Source organism: Ixodes scapularis, unplaced genomic scaffold, assembly GCF_016920785.2.
Source record: "Ixodes scapularis isolate PalLabHiFi unplaced genomic scaffold, ASM1692078v2 PGA_scaffold0__279_contigs__length_252992795, whole genome shotgun sequence".
Taxonomy (NCBI): domain Eukaryota; kingdom Metazoa; phylum Arthropoda; class Arachnida; order Ixodida; family Ixodidae; genus Ixodes; species Ixodes scapularis.
In genome coordinates this window covers 158,021,897-158,042,851 of record NW_024609835.1, presented here as the reverse complement: position 1 = coordinate 158,042,851, position 20,955 = coordinate 158,021,897, and the positions used below count along the sequence as shown (strand labels likewise).

The 20,955-nt window shown below is 49.4% G+C and overlaps 1 pseudogene; it reads right to left on the bottom strand.

Moving 5' to 3' along the window:
- Nucleotides 1–18,381: 18,381 nt before the first annotated feature.
- Nucleotides 18,382–19,459, bottom strand: LOC115327676 (annotated as a pseudogene).
- Between the last annotated feature and the right edge of the window lie 1,496 nt (nt 19,460–20,955).

The following is a 20,955-nucleotide window of genomic DNA, read 5'->3' as shown; positions in this document are numbered from 1 at the left end:
CCTACATCCCCTGGGCTTGATCCCCGCAGGGGGCACCTGTGAAAGCAGGTGTTCGGAGAGTGGCGTCTCCACGGACCCCAAGCTCCGCAGGGGGCGCCTGCACCTTAGGTGCTAGGTGCTTGGTGAGTAGCGTCACCACGGACCCCAGCCGCGTGGGCCACCATACCCGCACGCAGGGGGCACCTACTTTAGTAGGTGCTTGGTGAGTGGCGTCACTACGAACCCCGAGCCATGTGGGTTCGCCCACCCACGTCTGGCTGTGCGTGGCGTACCCGTGTTCGGGGAAAAGGGGACCCTGGTGGTTGAGCTGAGCCCGGGGTATGTTTGGACTCTTCGGGGCCCCCCGGGCGAGGATCCCTCTCTGGCTACAAGCTACCGCCCCATAGCACTTACAAGCTGCTTAGGGAAAACTTATGAAAGGCTTATAAATCGCCGCCTTATGTTTTTTTTAGAGGAGAAAAACTTTTTTGATACTAACCAGTGTGGCTTTCGGGCTGGACGGTCGACTATGGACCATCTGGTCCGACTTGAGACCGTCATACGCGAGGCCTTTGTTCACCGGCAGCATTGTGTGTCCGTATTTTTTTATTTAGAGAAGGCATACGACACTACATGGAGGTATGGTATCCTTCGATATCTGTACAACTCTGCAGTGCGTGGCCGCATGCTCCGTTGCTTACAGAATTTTTTAAGTGAGCGTGCATTTCAAGTTCGATTAGGATCTACTTTATCCAGTGTCTTCTTACAAGAAAATGGTGTCCCCCAGGGCGGAGTCTTAAGTGCCACTTTATTTGCAGTTAAAATAAACAGTCTGGCTCAAATTATACCGTCATCCGTTTCTTACTCTCTTTACGTGGACGATGTGCAAATATCTTTTTCGTCTTGCAATCTCTCTAGTTGTGAACGGCAATTGCAGCTCACGATAAATAGGATGAGCAAGTGGGCAAATGAGAATGGTTTTAAATTTTCCCCAGAAAAAACTGTGTGTGTGCCCTTCTCCCTGCGACGAGGTCTATCTTTGGATCCAATCTTACAATTGAATAACACAGAAATATCGGTGAAGCACGAACATAAATTTTTGGGCATGATCTTTGATAAAAAGCTTACATTTAAGTCTCATTTAAAGGAAATAAAGCAGAAGTGCTTGCAATCCTCTAACATCCTTAAGGTGCTGTCACATGTATCTTGGGGGTCTGACAGGCGATGCCTCCTACGGTTGTACAATGCTTTAGTTCGGTTACGCTTGGATTATGGAGCGATCGTTTATGGTTCAGCACGACCTTCCACACTAAGGATGTTGGATCCGGTTCATCACCTTGGGCTAAGGCTTGCCACTGGGGCATTTCGCACATCACCCGTATTAAGCTTGTATGTGGACACACATCAAATGTCTCTTGGAAAACGGCGACAGTACTTGAGCCTGTGTTATTATTACAAAGTCCTCTCGGATCCCAAAAATCCTGCTTATAGTATTTTACACACCCCTCAGTTCTGTAATTTGTTTGAAAACAAGCCAACAATTGTGCGCCCCCTAGGCTTTCGAGTTCAAAGTATCTGTAGCTCTCTCAACCTCCCTGTCCCTTCCACAAGTGGTGTTAACTTGCTAAAATCTATAGAGAGAATTGCCCCTTGGAACGAGCTACCCGTATGTTGTGACTGGTCTTTCACCAAATACAGTAAGAAGACCGTTGCTCCACAGTTTCTTCAGAAAGAATTTCTCTCTTTGCAAGAAAGAATATCTAGAGGTTGCAACGAGTACTATACCGACGGGTCGAAATCTTCAAGTCACGTTGGTTGTGCAGTTTATTCTAGTAACTTTGGAAGAGCTGTGCAGCTTGACTCAATGGCAAGCAGCTTCACCGCAGAGCTCTATGGTATTTTATTAGCCATTGGACATATTCTGGACAACAATGTATTGAACGCAGTCATTTTTGTCGATTCGCAAAGTGTCTTATCTGCTATTTCTTCCAGAGTTTCTACAAAGAATATACTTACACAACATGTTGGTATTAAAGTAAACAGAGCTCTTCGCCTTGGATGCACTATCAAATTTTGCTGGGTACCGAGTCACGTAGGAATCGCAGGAAATGAGAATGCAGATCGACTGGCTGCATCTGCCACACACTCAATAGTATCTTTTGGCCTGCCCTACCAGGACTTTAAACCACTTCTAAAGAAATCTCTTTGAAAGACTTGGCAGCTAGAATGGGACACTGAAACCAATAATAAGCTCCACCTGATAAAACCCATGATAGGCATCTGGGAAAGTTCATTCCACAAGAACCGCCACCTTGAGGTTCTGCTTTGCCGCTTGAGAATTGGCCATTCACGTTTGACACATACATACCTTCTAAGTGGCGAAGATGTTGCAGTTTGTGCCCATTGTGGGGAATTACTTACAGTTTTACACATTCTATGGGAATGTAGGTTTTATCATCAACTGCGCGTATCATGTTTTCCTGAACTCTTTAGAAACCATCTTCCCTTTCATCCTATGTTTTTACTTGGAGACAATGCCTTAGTACCACTCGGACGAGTTTTTGATTTTATTAACAAAACTGGATATCTACACCAGTTATAAAAAGTTTCTCTAGCCTAGCATCTGTTTCATTCGATCTTTAAAACATTTTGTTTGGCGCATTATGGCCACCGTTGCCGCTGCGCCATTAAAATCTTAATCCTATCCTAGCCGGGTCATACTGGATCGGCGCGGCGTAGAGGGTTTGAGCTTGTTCCATGGTGGCCACCGCATCTCCTTTGTTCCCGGGTCCCACCGACGCACCGACTAACACCACTTGACGTTCGCATATTGTCGTTCAGTTTTCCTCTCCTTATCGAGCCTCGTCGCCATTGTTAGCGCGTCAGGAAACACAACGCTTTGTAACTCGGGTTCTTTATAGGAGATGAGAAACGTGAATACATTGTTAGGGTACAGGTCACAGACGTCCGACCCTAGTCGGCGTGACGGCATCGCGGCGGACGACCGTTGTTTCCTTGCCGGAAGAAGGCTGGCGGCTCTGGCCAGGGTTGCCGCTTCCGGCCGCAACACGGACCTTCCCTGGCGTGTCCATCGAGGCGTCGGACGTCATGCTGCGCAGCTACTCCGGGCAGCTTTCCCAGGTCCAGGGTCGGGCCCAAGTCAGCATTCGCCTTGGCGACAGGGAGGCAATCCTTCCCCTTTATTTAACCAAGGGGTCGTCGCCGACGCTGCTGGGCCGGAACTGGATTCACGCACTGGGTGTTCGGCTGCCGGAGTACCAAGAAGCTGCGCTGCACGTGGTGAAAGACGTCCCGAGCCTCCTGACCGACTTCCAGTCCCTGTTCCAGCGGGGGGTGGGCACCTTCGCCGGCACGACGGTCGGCATCCACGTACCCGAGGGAGCCCGGCCTCGGTTCTTCAAGCCGCGTCCGCTGCCGTTCGCCCTGAAGGATGGGGTCACCCAGGAGCTGCAACGGCTGCAGCGAGACGGTATCCTGGTGCCCGTCAAGACCTCCGAGTGGGCCGCACCAATTGTCCCAGTCCTCAAGCGAGACGGCCGCGTCAGGATCTGTGGGGACTTCAAGGTCACCATCAACCCCGTCACTACCGTCGAGAAGTACCCGCTGCCTCGGGTAGAAGATCTCTGGTCGGCTCTGTCCGGGGGACAGAAGTTCTCCAAGCTCGACCTTCGAGATGCCTACCAGCAGCTGGTGCTCCAGGATGCCGCCCGGAAGTATGTCACCATTTCAACAACCATGGGACTCTTCCAGTACACGCGCCTACCGTTCGGCGTGGCCTCAGCCCCAGCCATCTTCCAGAGAGAGATGGATAACCTCTTCAGGGGCATGAGGCACGTGGCGGTGTACTTGGACGACATCCTGGTTACCGGTACCGACGACGGGGACCACCTGCAGAACCTGCGCAAATTCCTGACAAGACTACAGGACGCCAATCTCAAGCTGAGGCTGGACAAGTGCATGTTCCTGACCCCCAGTGTGGAGTACCTGGGACACATCATCTCCCAGGCTGGCCTGGCCCCGGCACCCCGCAAGATCGAGGCCGTGCTCAAGGCGCCAAAGCCCAAGAGCAAGAAGGAGCTTCAGAGCTACCTTGGCCTCGTCAACTTCTACAGGAGGTTCCTGCCCAACCTGTCGACGCATCTGGAGCCGCTGCATCGCCTGCTTCGTGATGGTCAGCAGTGGGCCTGGAAGAAGGAGCAGGACTTGGCCTTCCAGCGCAGCAAGGAGCTGGTCGTTAAGGCTCCAGTGCTGGTGCACTTTGATCCGGCCGAGCCTGTAGTCCTCACCGTACGGGGTAGGAGCTGTCCTGTCGCACCGGGGTCAGGATGGTCAGGAACGCCCTGTGGCGTTTGCTTCTCGTCGGCTTCATGCGGCGGAGCAACGCTACAGCCAGCTTGACAAGGAAGGCTTGGCCCTCATGTTCGGGGTCGAGCCCTCATGCTCGGCGTCCACCAGTACCTGTGGGGCCGGAAATTCGAGGCGGTCACGGACCACAAGCCGCTGCTGGGGCTGCTGGGGCCTGACAAGGCAGTCCCAGTGCAAGCATCGCCTCGTGTGGTACGCTGGGCCTTGACGCTGGCGGCCTACAGCTACAAGCTAGTCTACCGCCCTGGGAAGGACCTCGGACCTGTTGACGCCCTGAGCCGCCTGCCCCTGCCGGTTGTGCCTGTTGCCGTTCCAGAGCCAGCTGACTTTTTCCTGCTGGAGCAGGCCTACCCGGGGGTGCTCACCAGGACTGCGGTGGCGCAGGCGACCAGCCGGGACCTGGTCCTGTCGCAGGTGGTCAAGGCGGTGTCCCGAGGGGAGGAGCTCCGTCACCAGGCGTACAGCCACAAGACCGCCGAGCTGAGCTTCGAACAGGGCTGCCTGCTGTGGGGTTCCAGGGTGGTGATTCCACAGAGTCTCCGGGCCAAGGTCCTGCAGCTGCTGCATGCGGGGCATCCTGGCATTGAAAAGACCAAAATGGTGGCACGGTCGCACGTTTGGTGGCCTGGCTTGGACCAGGACATCGTGCACCAGGTGCAAGGCTGCCAGGAGAACCAGCGAGCCTCGCGCCACGTGGAGATCACACCCTGGCCGTTCCCACAGAGGCCGTGGTCCTGCTTGCACGTGGATTATGCGGGACCCTTCAAGGGCCACTACTTCCTGGTGGTAATGGATGCCTTCTCGAAGTGGGTGGAAGCACTGCCAGTAACCCGTCCATCGGCAAGTGCGACCATTGCGGCGCTGCGGCAAGTCTTTGCGGCGCAGGGATTGCCGGACATTATTGTGTCCGACAATGGTCCCGCTTTCGCCAGCGCCGAGTACCTGGACTGGCTGCAGAAAATGGAATCCACCGGATGCTGGTTCCGCCGTACCACCCTGCTTCCAATGGTGCAGCCGAGCGGCCGGGTGGTCCAGACCATCAAGGACAAGCTCAAAAAGAGCCAGCCTGGGGATTTCCGGACACAGGTGGCCCGGGTACTGTTCCAGTACCGGACCACACCCCAAGAGGTCACTGGCCGTGCCCCCTGCAAGCTTCTGCTGGGCCGGATGGTCAAGACCCCCCTGGATGTCTGTCACTACGAACCCCGAGCCATGTGGGTTCGCCCACCCACGTCTGGCTGTGCGTGGCGTACCCGTGTCCGGGGAAAAGGGGACCCTGGTGGTTGAGCTGAGCCCGGGGTATGTTTGGACCCTTCGGGGCCCCCCGGGCGAGGCAATACACCGCTTCGACCCCTGCTTCCCGTAGACGGGTGTCCTGGCTTGGCCCGACCAGGATGATTCAGTCAGTCGCCTCTTCTACCCTCCTCTTCCTTCTTTCACTTTTCCTCCCACCCCTTTCTGTTTTCTTCTACACTCTCTTCCTTCCTTTTTCACCTTCTTAGGCGGCAAGGGCCAACCTTGAGTGGAAACAGGACCTATCCCTGCAACCACACTAGGGCATAGTGCCCGGGCAGCACTGGTAGCGTAATTGTGTCAGCCAAGCCCTCTTGCTATGGCACATTACCTACCCCCTTGTTGGGCTCCGTGGTGGGCGGTGCACCCGGGCACTGAACTTTCCTCCCATCTTTATGGGTTCCAGTCAAAAACCGACTGATCGGACCCTGAAAAGGGTCCGGACCGAAGCAAACGACATTCCCGAAAAACGTGTTGAATTTCTAAAATTCCCGAAGTTTCTTGTACTCCACTCAGAAGACGAAAACCCACTTGCAAAGTTATCCCCTTTTCTGGTATCAAAAGTTCTTGAAGGTATTATTGGAATGAATTTTAATGCAAAAAAGATGGCATCGGGTGACCTTCTTGTGGAAATTAATACAAAACAACAAAGTGAAGCTCTCCTAGCTTTGAATGCCGTCGCAGACTACAAAGTTAGCGTAACACCTCATCGCAAGCTAAACACCGTACAGGGAGTCATCTCTGAGGATGACTTGCTTGAAACATCCGAGGCAGAAATTGTTGAGGGCCTTTCTGGTCAAGGGGTTGTAGCTGCGCGCCGCATCATTATCCGCCGAGATGGTGTTGAAAGAAAAACCAAACACGTCATCCTGACCTTTGACTCTACCACACTACCTGAAACTTTGAAGGCAGGATATCTACAGTGCCGTGTACGGCCCTATGTGCCGAACCCTCAGAGATGCTTCAAATGCCAACGGTTTGGCCATGGGTCGCGGAGTTGTCGGGGAGCCGACACTTGCGCCAAGTGCTCCAGCAGAGAGCATGCTGCTGACACCTGCGATAACAATCCGAAGTGTGCCAACTGTGACGGTCCTCACCCGGCATACTCTCGGTCCTGTCCATTGTGGAAGCAAGAGAAAGAAATTCTCACTCTAAAGGCAAAGGAAAATATTCCCTACCATGAGGCCAAAAAACGTTTTTCTTTCTTGGCAAAAGGCGGATATGCCGAGGTCGTGCGTAGGGGACCTGCACGGCCAGTAATGGCGTCGGCGGGAACACAGACGTCTCCGGACGATCTGCGGGTCTCGTCGGAGTCCCCACCGAAACCCGCAGGGACGGTGCCAGCAGCACGATGTCCCAAGCCCAGGGAGGGTGCTGGCCTGTCAGCATCCACCCCCGAGCAGGGGATGGCCCCCCCTGCCTCTGTGTTCCCCCGGGGCCGGGGCCGGGGCCAGCCACCCCGAACCACTGCCCCGAGGAAGCCCGGTGAGACGTCGAAGCAGTTGGCCCCTAAGGGTCAGCTGACGACACCACCGGAAGAGCCCATGGAAGAGTGCGGGCTCAGATCCGATGACGAGGCTATCCTCTCGGGATCGGAGTCCTCCCTCGCTGCTCCCACTACCTCTAGTGGGAAGCAGAATGACTGCGCGAAAAAGAAAAACGCTCCGCGCATAAAAATTGATTTTAAACCCTAGTAACCTGTTTTTACCCATTTTTGCAGTTTATAAGTTAAAGTTTATTTTAATTTTAGCACTGCTATGACTAAACAATTAGGTATCATGCAGTGGAACTGTCGCGGCCTTCTTCGTAATATTGATGACGTTAATTTTTTTCTCGATGAGCTTCGTCCTGTGGCACTTTGTTTGCAGGAAACCTATCTGAGCGACAAACACACACAGGTCTTACGCCGACACCAGGTTTTTAGGAAGGACCGCCTTTCTCCTAACCCTTCTGGTGGTGTCGCAGTTGTAGTGCAGAGCGGGGTTGTGTGTGCTTAGGTTCCTCTACAAACACCACTCGAGGCAGTAGCAGTTCGCGTTCTCCTTGACCGACTCATCACCCTTGTCTCTCTCTACCTGCCACCCAACGTTCCACTGCAGCTCCATGAGCTACAAGAACTCATAGATCAGCTGCCTAAGCCTTTTTTAATTCTAGGTGATTTTAACGCCCACCACCCTTTGTGGGGTAGTGTTCGTCAGGATTCCCGTGGTGGAGTTATGGAACGACTTTTATTATCCTCCGGGCTCTGTCTTCTGAATAAAAAGGAGCCAACGTTTTTTAGTGCTGCTCATAACACCTTTACATCAATAGGCCTTTCCATATCATCATCAGCTTTACTTCCATGCTTTTCATGGAAGGTTTTAGATAATCCATTTGGCAGCGATCATTTCCCCATAATTTTAGAAAGTTCAATACCCCTTCCTTCGCTTTCGACCCGCCTTCCAAAGTGGAAATTAGAGAAGGCTGACTGGGCTCTTTTTGGTTTAAATGCCGTACTGGATCCATCGCTTTTTCGCAGTATGTCCCCGGAAGAGGCGACGGTGTTTGTCACTGAATGTCTAATTAATGCTGCTGCATCTTCTATTCCGCAAACATCCGGCGTCCTACCCCGGAGATGCAAACCCTGGTGGAATGAGGACTGCACAGTCACTCGCAGGAAACAGAACCAGGCATGGGGTATATTTCGCCGTTATCCCACTGCTTTTAACCTGATTGAATTTAAAAAATGTAGGGCCAAGGCACGTTGGACACGGAAACAGGCGAAGAGGACATCATGGGAAAAATATATAACTTCTCTAAATAGCTTTGTCCCAGGTAAAGAAGTTTGGGATCGCCTGCGGAAAGTTCGAGGAGATTACCAATCTTTCCGAACTCCTCTGTTTTCTTCCCCCTCTGTATCGCTGAAAGATCAAGCAAATGTTCTTGGGGAGCATTTCCATCTTATTAGTAGCTCCTCTAATTTTAGCGAAAAATTCAAGAAGTTCCAGTCGACTGTTGAAAAGCAGCCCATCTCGATGTCGGAGGGTGGTTTATTTTTTTACAATAGACCATTCACAATGTGTGAACTCAAGGTCGCTCTTGGTGCAAAGAAGAAGTCTGCACCAGGGCCAGACAGACTCCACTATGAAATGTTGAGGAAACTGTCCCCTGAATCTATGAACGGTCTGTTAACTTTCTTTAATCATCTATGGCAAGCTGGTGCCTTTCCTCGTTGCTGGAAACATGCCCACATAATCCCTTTTCTGAAACCTGGGAAAGACTCTTCTATTCCTACGAGCTATCGTCCCATCGCACTCACAAGTTGCTTAGGGAAGCGGCTTGTGAATCGTCGTCTTGTCCATTTCTTAGAAACTGAGAACTTTTTTGATGTAAGCCAGTGCGGCTTTCGGGAGGGACGAGCGACCACCGATCATTTGGTTCGCCTAGAGACCGCTATACGTGAGGCATTTGTACAGCGGCAGCATTGTGTCTTGGTGTTTTTTGATTTACACAAAGCATATGATACCACATGGAGGTATGGAATAGTTCGGGACTCGTACAACTGTGGTGTACGGGGCCGCATGCTTCAGTGCATACAGAGCTTTCTCAGCGAAAGAACCTTTCAAGTCCGATTGGGTTCCACACTATCAGATGTTTTCTCTCAAGAAAACGGTGTTCCTCAAGGAGGAGTGTTGAGCGTTACCCTCTTTGCTGTAAAGATTAACAGTCTAGCTAAGGTTATGCCATCATCAGTAACTTACTCTCTATATGTGGATGATGTGCAAATCTCTGTGTCTTCCTGTAACCTCTCCAGTTGTGAACGACAGTTGCAACTCACAATCAATAGAATGTGTAAGTGGGCAGACGAAAATGGCTTCAAATTTTCTCCTGAAAAAACAGTCTGCGTTCCTTTTTCATTACGCCGGGGATTGTCTCTTGATCCTTCCTTGCATCTTAATAGCATTGAGATATCAGTCCAAGAAGAACACAAATTTTTGGGTGTTATTTTTGACAAGAAACTTACCTTTGTGCCCCATTTGAAGAATTTGAAACGGAAATGCCTGATGTCATCAAGCATCCTAAAAGTGCTATCGCATATGTCGTGGGGTGCTGATAGGCGCTGTCTCCTACGACTGTATAACTCGTTAGTTCGATCCCGCCTCGACTATGGTGCAGTAGTGTATGGGTCAGCGCGGCTATCCGTTCTTAAGATGCTTGACCCAGTACACCACCTTGGACTACGACTTTCTACAGGTGCATTTCGCACATCTCCTGTGAGGAGTTTGTATGCTGATACGCATCAAATGTCCCTTGAGAAACGGAGGCAGTACCTCAGCGTCTCTTATGCTTACAAGGTATTTTCAAATCCAAAACATCCCTCCTACAGTGCCCTTTATGCTTGCAGAAGTTCACAGCTTTTCGAAAACAAGCCGAGCATTGTTAGACCATTAAGCCTCCGTTTGCAAAGTACTTGTCAATCCCTTAATATCCCCCTCCATGAGATTCCCTTGCTTAAAAACACACATAGGGTTGCTCCATGGGATGTTCTACCGATTTTCTGTGACTGGTCACTTGCAAAATACAGTAAGAGGGTCATTTCACCACAAATCCTCCGGCAGGAGTTCCTCTCCTTGCAACAAAAATATGCAGACTACCTGGAGTTTTATACAGATGGGTCCAAATCGTCGTCTTTTGTAGGGTGTGCTTTCTATTCTGCCTCCTACAACAAAGCCACACAAGTTGACTGTAGGGCAAGCATTTTCACCGCAGAGCTTTATGCTATTTTGGTAGCGGTCGAACATATACTTGACAATAGTATAATGAAAGCTGTAATTTTTGTCGAATCACAAAGTGCCTTATTGGCTGTGTCCTCCCTGATGCCCACAAAGAACCGGCTTGTACAACATCTGCATGGTAAGATCAATAGCGCCCTGCGACGCGGTCGGGACATTAAGTTTTGCTGGGTGCCAAGCCACGTTGGGATTTTGGGCAATGAAGAGACGGATAAATTGGCCGTGTCTGCCCGAGGCTCGCCTATAACATTCAATTGCTTACCCTACCAAGATTTGAAACCACTTCTGAGGAAATCTATTTTTCTCAAATGGCAGCTGGAATGGGATACAGAGAGCAACAACAAACTTCACATTATCAAGCCCGTTCTGGGCGTTTGGGAGAGCTCTTACAACAGGGAACGTCGTGTGGAGGTTCTTCTGTGCCGTCTAAGAATAGGTCACTCCCGCGTGACACATCAGTATCTGCTTCGTGGTGAGGATGTTGCACTATGTGAACATTGTGGAGAGCTTCTGACTGTGTTGGACATTTTGTGGCATTGTTCGTCCCATCAACCACTCCGTCAATCATGTTTTCTCGAACTTTTTAGGGATCATCTCCCATTTCATCCCTCTTTCTTGCTTGGTGATAAACCTTTAGTTCCATTTAGCCGTGTCTTAGACTTTTTAAAACAAACTGGATATTTATACCATTTGTAAATATGTAGCCTCAAAGTAAACTTTTGTTATAATATGCTCTAAATATGTTAAGTTTGGCGCATTATGGCCCTCGTTGCTGCTGCGCCTATAAACTCCTAATCATCATCAACCCCTGGATGTCTTGCATCCAGACCTCCGGTCCATGGCGCTCCTGAAGCAGCTGAAGCAGAAGCTGGCTGCTGACCGAGGGTGCCGTCCTGGGCCTTTGCCGGAACCGGGAGCGTCGGTCTACGCCAGGAACTTCCGTCCTGGCCCACCCTGGTCTGCCGGACATGTGGTTTCACCAGCGAGTGCCTCGTCGCTGCTCGTCCGCATGCCCGACGGGACCACCTGGCACCGGCACCCCGAATATGTCAGGCCTCGCTCCGGAATCTGGCTTGCACCCTCGGCCGTTGCTTCAGAGGACCAGCCCGCAGGGGGACCAACGACAGCACCAGTCGCGGCCAGTGGAGCGCCACCCACCACGGAGGCGACAAGCGTCTCCAGTCCTGCGGCACCAGGTGGACCGGTGCCACACCCAAATCCGGTCCCTGCAGCTCTACCGGGTGGAGCGCGGCCGGTTCAGGCAGCGCCCGGCGTTGCCACACCTGGCCCGTCGACACCAGCGACCAGGCGGAGTGCACGGCAGCGAAGGCCACCTGACCGCTACTCGCCGGGCTAACCTTCGCCGTCGACCGTCCAGGACTTGACACGACCAGACGCCTAGTTGGTGTCGGCCGTGTGTGTTTATTCATTTATTTTCTTTTCAGGAAAAACAAACGGGGGGGGGGGGGGGGGGGGAGTGTAACAAGTATGTAGCGCCCCCTCCAGCCCGCCCATCTGCGGCCGCCTGGCTCGACGGGCAACATTGATCACCGCGCCGAATAAACGCCGTTGAGCGCACGCCGCTCCGGTCAGTCATTGTTCACCCTCACAACCAGGCTAGCCGCGTGTCGTCTCTTCTCGGCGTGTGCTTCAGCCCCCTTCGTCCACCTTCTAGAGGGATCGTGACAGAAAGTGCTAGAAAGTGCGGTCGGAAAGAACTTCAAGGCCAAAAAGATGGCCTCAGGTGACCTACTCGTAGAAATTGAATCCAGACAGCAGAGTACTGCACTCCTTGCTTTGAATTCTGTGTCTGCTCACAAAGTGACTGTTTCACCCCATCGTACACTCGATACTATTCAGGGCGTTATCTCCGAAGATGACCTGATTGAGGCCTCTGACACTGAAATACTTGAAGGGCTCTCTGACCAAGGAGTTGTAGCTGCGAGGCGCATCTCCTTGCGTCGGGACAGTCAAGAGCGGAAAACTAAACACATAGTTTTAACCTTTGAATCTACCACACTTCCCGAGGCTGTTAGGGCTGGCTATCTCCACTGCAGGGTTAGGCCCTATGTGCTTAATCCTCCAAGATGTTTTAAATGCCAGAGGTTTGGCCACGGCTCTCAGAACTGCCGTGGTAAGGCCACTTGTGCCAAGTGTGGGAAAAATGACCATTCTGCAGACTCCTGCTCCAACGAAGCCCAATGTGTCAACTGTAGTGATCCATACCCAGCGTATTCTCGCTCATGCAAGACATGGAAAGAAGAGAAAGAAGTGCTTACCTTGAAGGTCAAAGAAAACCTCTCTTACCCGGAAGCGCGCCGTCGCTTTGCGTTCTTGCGCAAGAGTGGCTATGCGCAGGTGGTGCAGCGGGGACCTGCACCACTGAAGGTCGCAGTGGCAACCCAGACGTCCTTTCTTGACTATGGGAAGCCACGGCAGTCCCCCACACCCCAGCTGAAAATTCAGCTTCCGGGGCATGCAATCTCGGCTGGGCGGTCTACGGACCCTCCCAGCAAGAGCGCGAACCCTCGCACTCCAACAGGGCAACAGCCTGTATCTTCTCAGGCTGTTTCCCAAACCCAGGATGGGCCGGTGGCTGCCGCAACCGTCCCTCCTCTGCGATCTCCTTCCAGGGAGAAGGGTCGACACTCTCGCCCACACTCCCTGGAGAGAGCACCATCGAGGGAGCGGCATGGCTCTCGTGCCGCACCTGCAGCGCCTAAGGTAGGGTGACCACCCGTCCCGCGACTCGCGGGACTGTCCCTCATTGAGGGCCCGTGTCCCGCGTCCTGCAAGAAATTCCCAAATCTTCAAAATGTCCCGCATTTCATACTGTCGTAAACTTCACTCTGCAACTCATGGTGCTGCTGAACAACGGGGCACGGGGAAGCGCGGGGGTCGTTGGTATCGTCTGAATCGCAATGGTACGCTCTATCGAAACATTGCGGTAAGCGACCGTCCTTCTTGCAGTAAAACCGACGCGCATGCTCTGTTGGGCCTCTCCCCATGGTGGCTAACTATGGTAAGAAAACTTTCTCACCAAAAGTTTCGATATAAGATACTGCAATTATTTTCAAATCGCTCTGTCAATGCGAAAAGGTTGCCGCTGATTTTTTTTTAGTGAAGACAGCTACACAAGGCAAAAAGCCTGCAACTCACAACAATCGAAAAAGAACATAATGTTAAAAATTTGTGCAGGACCATGCTGATTAAAGATTAAGCGTTGACAGGAAACAATAAGCCTATAAAGATTTATTGTTTCTTATTTCCATTTGATGCATTGAGTTCTTCTACAGTCGATTTTTATGTTTTCGAATTTGACACATCTAATAACACATGTGGCATTAAAAAATATATCACTGGGAGTGCAAAATATTTAAGCTTAAATGCTGAAATGCAATTAGCAGGTGTATAAACAGCACAGGACATTAAATTTGTTACCGAAGTCTTGGTTCGTCCTGTGTGTGTTAAAAAATACCCTCCCCCTCCCCCCCCCCCTTCCTGTCCCGCATTTCGCTAGCAGAAAGGTGGTCACCCTAGCCTAAGGGTCAGGAACGGGTAGACTTGGGCGACGCTTCGCCCAGCACCTCCTCTGCCCCTTTGGCTGGGTCCGGTCGCGGGCGGAGCATGGCGCCCCGAACCTGAAGAAACCTGCAGGAAAATCCTCGACTCAGAAAACTGAGGCCATGGATGAGTGTGAAGTCTCCACTTCTGCGTCTGACCAAGACGACATGGAGTGGCAGACTACTAAGAGTAAACACAAAAGCAAAAAACCGGTGATCCTGCCAACGTGATGTACAATCTTTATTGCCCTGCGCGACTCGACAGAGTTGACGTTTTTACTTTTACTTGTACCTTACTACTTTTACTGATTTACTAATTTTTAACTTAGTTTTAGAATAATGGCTACGTTTACTTTTATGCAGTGGAATTGCCGCGGCCTTTTACGGAATATTGACGATGCTAACTTTTTTATGGACGACCTCCGTCCCATAGCTCTCTTTTTACAAGAGACGCACCTTAATGATCATCATGTGTCTATTTTACGTCGTCATCAAGTTTTTAGAAAAGATCGTTCCACATCAAACTCATCTGGTGGAGAAGCGGTAATCGTCCAAAGTGGTGTTGCTTGTTCTCAGATTCCTCTTTCTACACCCCTTGAGGCTGTAGCTGTACGTCTCCTCTTGGAGCGCTTCATCACCATTGTTTCCATCTATATTCCACCAAATGTTCCACTGCATATTCATGATCTCCATGATTTAGTTACTCAGCTCCCTCACCCCTTTTTACTTTTAGGAGGTTTTAAGGCCCACCATCCCTTGTGGGGTGGCACACGCCAGCACTCGCGTGGTGGGGTCATTGAACGGTTCTTACTGTCATCTAGTCTCAGTCTTTTGAACAGCAGAGAGCCTACCTTTTTAGCGCAGCTCACAGCTCATTTACATCCATTGATCTTTCCATTTCATCTCCATCCTTTGTGTCTTCTTTCACATGGAGCGTTTTAAATAATCCTTTTGGAAGCGACCACTTTTTGGTTGCTCTGGAGAGCGTGAAATCTATTCCCAGTCTCATGAAACGGACTCCACGTTGGAAGCTCGAAAAAGCAGACTGGGCTCTTTTTAGCCAAAAATCCGAGCTTGTTCCCTCTATGTTCTCTTCATTAACTCATGACGATGCCACAGCCTATATCACAAAGCATATAATTGGTGCTACTCTTTGCTCCATCCCTCAAACTTCTTCGATCATCCCCAAGAAATGTAAGCCATGGTGGTATGAGGAATGTTCCACCACAAAGAATAACCAAGATAAGGCTTGGGGTGTCTTTCGTAGATACCCGACATCTGTGAACTTGATTGAATTCAAGAGGCGCAGAGCTTGTGCCCGCTGGACTCGGAAGCAGGCTAAAGGAAAGTCTCCATCAGCAGCTATGTTCCAGCAAAGAAAGTGTGGAACCGACTTCACAAGGTGGAGGGGAAATACCGTTGTTTTACAATCCCCCTTTTACCTTCTTCTGGAGCCTCATTGTTAGACCAGGCTAATGTGTTGGGCACTCACTCTGCTGCTGTTTCAAACTCCGCACATTACTCTCCAGCATTCCTGAAGCGCAAGGCAAGCATGGAAAAGACAAGGCTCTGCTTCACAGGGGGAGCGTCTGCACCTTACAATCAGCCATTTACAATGGTTGAGCTCGAAGTGGCTCACAACTCCCGCAAGAATTCTGCCCCCGGTCCCGATGGAATTCACTACGACATGATCCGACTCTTATCTAGAGAGTCACTCAGTGCTCTTATCACGTACACATCGCGACACTGTTAGCGCGAACACGACATCGGCGCATTTTCGCATTTTACTTCTAAATATTATTAGGGACCACGAAATTTTATCACTTACATTATAGAACTAAATAAGCTCGTTCCGTAGCAATAATAACTTGGATGACATCCCTTGGTTTAAAAGAGAAAAACTTGAAAAACCGGCGATGGCTTGTTCGCACTAACAGTGTCGCGCTCTGTACTTCAGTGGCCTGTGGTGTGATGCCTACTTCCCTGTTGAATGGAAGCGGGCTGAAGTTATACCGCTGTTGAAACCTGGCAAGGACCCTTCCCTTCCTGCAAGTTACTGACCAATAGCGTTGTCAAGTTGTCTGAGGAAAACGTTTGAAAGATTAATTAACAGGCGTCTTGTTTATTTTATCAAGCAGCATAATATCTTGTGCGGCTTGAGACCGTTGTGCGCGAGGCATTCGTCGACAGGCAGCATTGTGTATGTTTTCTTCGATTGCCAAGATGCCATACACCACTTGGAAGTATGGCATCTTGCAGAACCTTTTTATGCACGGAATACGCGGTAGAATGCTTCAGTGTATAAAGAGCTTTTTATGTAAATGCACTTTTCGAGTTCGGTTGGGAACAACTTTATCAGACTGGTTTGTTCAGGAGAATGGTGTTCCTCAGGGTGGAGTCCTAAGCGTCACACCCTTTGTAATAAAAATTAACTCTCTTAGTAAAGTCATTCCTCCTTTAGTATCTTACTCGCTATATGTCGATGACATTCAGATATCTGTAGTGTCATGTAATATGTCTAGTTGTGAGCGGCCGCTACAACTGGCCATAAATAAAATGACTACATGGGCTGATGAGAATGGTTTTAGGTTCTCCCCAGAGAAAACTGTTTGTGTCCCTTTTTCTTTAAGGCGTGACCTCTGTTTAGATCCTACACTTCTTTTAAATGGAAACAACATTGCTGTCAAAACGGAGTACAAGTTTCTAGGAGTTACTTTCGACCGTAAACTTACCTTTGTTTCGCATCTCAAACAGCTTAAGCAAAAAACTCTGCAGGCATCGAACATACTCAAAGTTCTTTCGCACAAGTCGTGGGGCTCGGATAAGAAATGTTTCCTTCGTCTATATTCTTCTCTCATTCGATCCCGCCTTGACTATGGCTCAATTGTCTACGCCTCTGCGAGACCGTCTGCTTTAAAAATGCTCGATCCAGTACATCACCTTGCGCTGCGTTTGGCGTCTGGTGCTTTTCGCACCTCCCCCGTGCTTAGCTTGTATGTTGACTGTCATGAAATGTCGCTTGAAAAAAGGCGACAGCTGCTTAGCCTCACCTATGTTTACAAAATTTGTCGGACCCCAGCTCCCCCACTTATAGTTGTATTCAAAACTCTAGGTTTTCTCGCCTCTTTAACCATAAGCTAACTGTTGTGCGGCCTTTGAGCCTTCGTGTCGAGAGTCTTCGCTCCCCCCTCTATCTGACTCGTGATTTTAACCTCTTGAATAGTTTATACCATGCTGCCCCATGGAATGTCAAACCCATTTTTTGTGAATGGTGCTTCACAAAATTCAGGAAGCAAAGAGTCTCGCCTTTAATTTTACAACAGGAATTCTTTGCATTGGAGGAAAAATACAAAGATTATAATCATTTTTACACTGATGGTGCAAAGTCAATGTATGTTGGTGCGGCTCTATACCCTTCTCGTTTTTCCAAAGTCGCTCGTCTAAACACTCTTGCCAGTATTTTTACTGCCGAGCTATTTGGCGTCATGATGGCACTTGACCATATAGTTCAGAGTAAAATAAAGAAAGCCATCATTTTTGTAGATTCCCAGAGTGTTGTTCGGGCTCTATGTTCTGTTTTATCAACAAAGAATCGGCTGACCCTGACTGTGCATGTTAAGGTGCAGCAGGGCCTACAGGATGGGCACGACATTAGATTTTGCTGGATTCCTAGCCATGTGGGCATTGCAGGCAACGAGGCTGCAGATAAACTGGCCGTCTCTTCGCAAAATCTTCCCGTGTCACATGTCCGCATCCCCCACCAAGACTTCAAAATGCCTACAAGACTTGCATTGCAGTCTTGCAATCGTGGCAGTCCGAGTGGGATGTAGAGGTTAACAATAAGCTTCACACCATCAAGCCAGACCTTGGTACCTGGGAAACATCTTACTATAAAAATAGATTCCACGAGGTCCTCATATGCCGCCTGAGAATCGGCCACACCTACGTCACTCATAGCTACCTGCTTACCGGTGAAGAGCCCCCATCCTGTGAGCGCTGCGGTGAACCTTTGACTGTTCTTCATATTTTATTTCTTTGTCCTGGTCTTTGGCAGCAGCTCAAATTCTTTTTTCCTGATCTTTTCAAGTATCGCATTCCATTTCACCCAGCCTTGCTACTTGGTGAGCGGCCACTGATCTCATTCAAACGTCTTTTTGATTTCCTTGAAAATACCGGATTTTTAAACAAACTATAGAACTGTTTTACTCCCCATAGTTTAATTCTACTCACCCTTTGTTATTGACCTACCTTGTTTGGCGCAGTATGGCCATTGATGCTCTTGCGCCATTAAAACCCTAAACAACAACAACTAACCCAATATGGCGCCATGCTTTGCCACGTTGCGACTCATCGGGCAGTGTAGTAGAGGCTTCGAGCAGCCAGCATCACTACAGAATTCTCTCTGGTGCAAAAATGGGTGCTGTCAGATTCGTCAACCCAGCTGCTATCATCATAATGTCATCAAGGAGTGGCACCATGTTCCACGTGACTTGGGTGCTCAATATCTTAAATATCTTAATCATTTGTATTGCGCATTCTACATGCACTCTTGCAGATAATTTTTTTTATGTTTCAGAGCATCTGCCAGGCTCATTTGTTTCCGATTGTTTTTGAATGGCTGACGGATCACCTTAATAATCAGTCTATCTTCGCAGGCCGAGTCGACTAGGAATCTTCTGTCAATTATCGCAGTATCAATGACCGGAAGGAGCAAATCTATGACTCCACTCTCTTCTAAAATTGCTTATCTGAAGCTCTTCCGCCATAGCCTTCACTGATGTGAGGAATTAGCCCACCAGGCATCACACTTACTATTTACCTGCACGTAAACCCTTTCTTATAATATGAGCATGTGTGCAATGCACATTTCAGGCACTTCGGCTTTGCAACAGCAACCTCCGTGCAGTCCAGCACAAGGCGACTGGTAGCCCGCAAAGTGTTTTGGCATGGTGTTCATTGTCTCACATTTTGATGGTAGCACAACCACTGACAACATAATATTGCCGAGGATTGGAGTCATCGCCACAAGTATGTCAGGGCACATGCTGACAGAGCAGCCAAACAGTTTTCTCAGAAAAGTTGTCGATGTGTTGTGTCTGCAATCTTCATCATTGTTAATATGATGCGCTCCCTCAATGAGAGTTGATGTCTTGCGGAGTCAAAGTGTTCCGCAGTTCTTCTGAAATGAGATTTTAGAGAGCATTGATGATCTGTGCTGACAGAATGTCGACGAACCCGGTGCTAAAATCTCCAGAGCGAACCTCCACCGTTTTGTTCACAAAATCTGCATAGGACAATGTTTGCAACCACATCTGTTTATCTTGATCTGGACGGCTGCGTGCTGCACGGCTGTCCAGCCGAACGAGACCAGTAGACATGCCGCCTCCACCTTACTTGTTGTAGACAGGCAGCAATATAATGTAAGCACTTCTTTTTGTTGACCCCCAGAGTGTTGAAAGTAAACATTTCGGTGGACATCCACCTAGTTAGGAATGGCATTTAGTGTAAAAGCAAAAATGACAATTAATGTAAATTCAAAAAATGTAAAAGACATACATAGTTGCACAATTTTCCTTTCCTCCTACTTCTCTAAATATTCGAGTCTACCAGTAATATATATATATTTTTGCTTTGCCCATCTCGGCACACGTGTTGCGTAATTCTTATAAAAAATGGTACTTTGGCAGACATTCGGTCACAGAGCTTTGTGGTGCAAATGGCACAACTCTTCCATCGATGTATCTACTATATTTATCATTACCACTAATGGAATATAATTTTCAGTTTGGTATTCCTCTAACAGAATGATGCATCCTGCCAATACAGCAGAGTCTCAATGATACAAATCTTGCGGGATTGCAGAAAATATTCATATAATCCGAAATGCATATGAACGAAAAACAAGTCACATAAGTACATGAGAGCAAAGCGGGGGCTACTTGCCATTTATTGGTCAGACTCCCGGCCAAAGAAGTCAGCAATGTTCTGAGTCTTCTTTTTTTCAATAACACCCAGGAGACAGTTTTAGAATGTGTAAAAACGTTCCAAAATTCCTTCGCCAAATCCATGCATTTTCTTTTGGGATCCTCGTCCACTTTCCTCAGAACTTTCGGCTTCTATTTCAAGGACAGCGATTTTCTCTTGCGAGACATGGTAAATCAAGTCTCAACTCACGCTGGACAGACGAGGCAGGATGAGGGATATTCAACCGGCGGACTCTTCCAATTAGGGAGGCTCAAGTGAGGGTGGGTGCAACTCGTAGATCGGGGATCACGGGACATGGACGCCATTTAATTGCTAAATTTTGCTGGGAGTCTATGGGGCAAAGGGTCGTTTTCTTTCATAACTCAGGTCATAGAGGCCCATTAACGTGCTTGAATAATTTACAAAAGGTATAAATGATTACTTTTCCATAGCCACCAGTTTTGTTGCGATAGGTTAAGTATTTTTTTAACGCGAAAAGTGGTAAATTCCGGCATCTTGGACGTTGCTGCTTGTCTGGCAACCCTGCTTTCTCCTCTCGACGTTTGCAATTCTCGGAGCGAGACGGAAGCGAGAGAGGCTGCGCCAAGGCGTTCGTTGCTTGCAATGGGAGGCGAGAGGAGGAAAGGCGCATGGAGCGACAGAGTTGCAACAGAGCGGGCGCCTGCTCTCGTGCAGGCAACATTGGCGCATATCCTTCCTCAAATCCTCTCCCTCAGGCGCCGTTAAATTGCAAACGCTCTCCAGGTTTCGAGTTGCGCCCACGCCACTGATCTCTATTGTAGTAGGCTGGATCGCGGACCGCGGCCTCGGCAGCTGGGGCCGTGTGTCGCCACCAGCGTCCATTGATTGACACCAGCCAATGCATGGGACTCTATGGGAAGAACGCGAAAAAGTGACGTTTTCCCCTGTTTCTAAGCTGTTGTCGGCACTGAAACTTTTTGGATGCTTTTTGATAAGCCCGTCAATTAGCTTGCGTA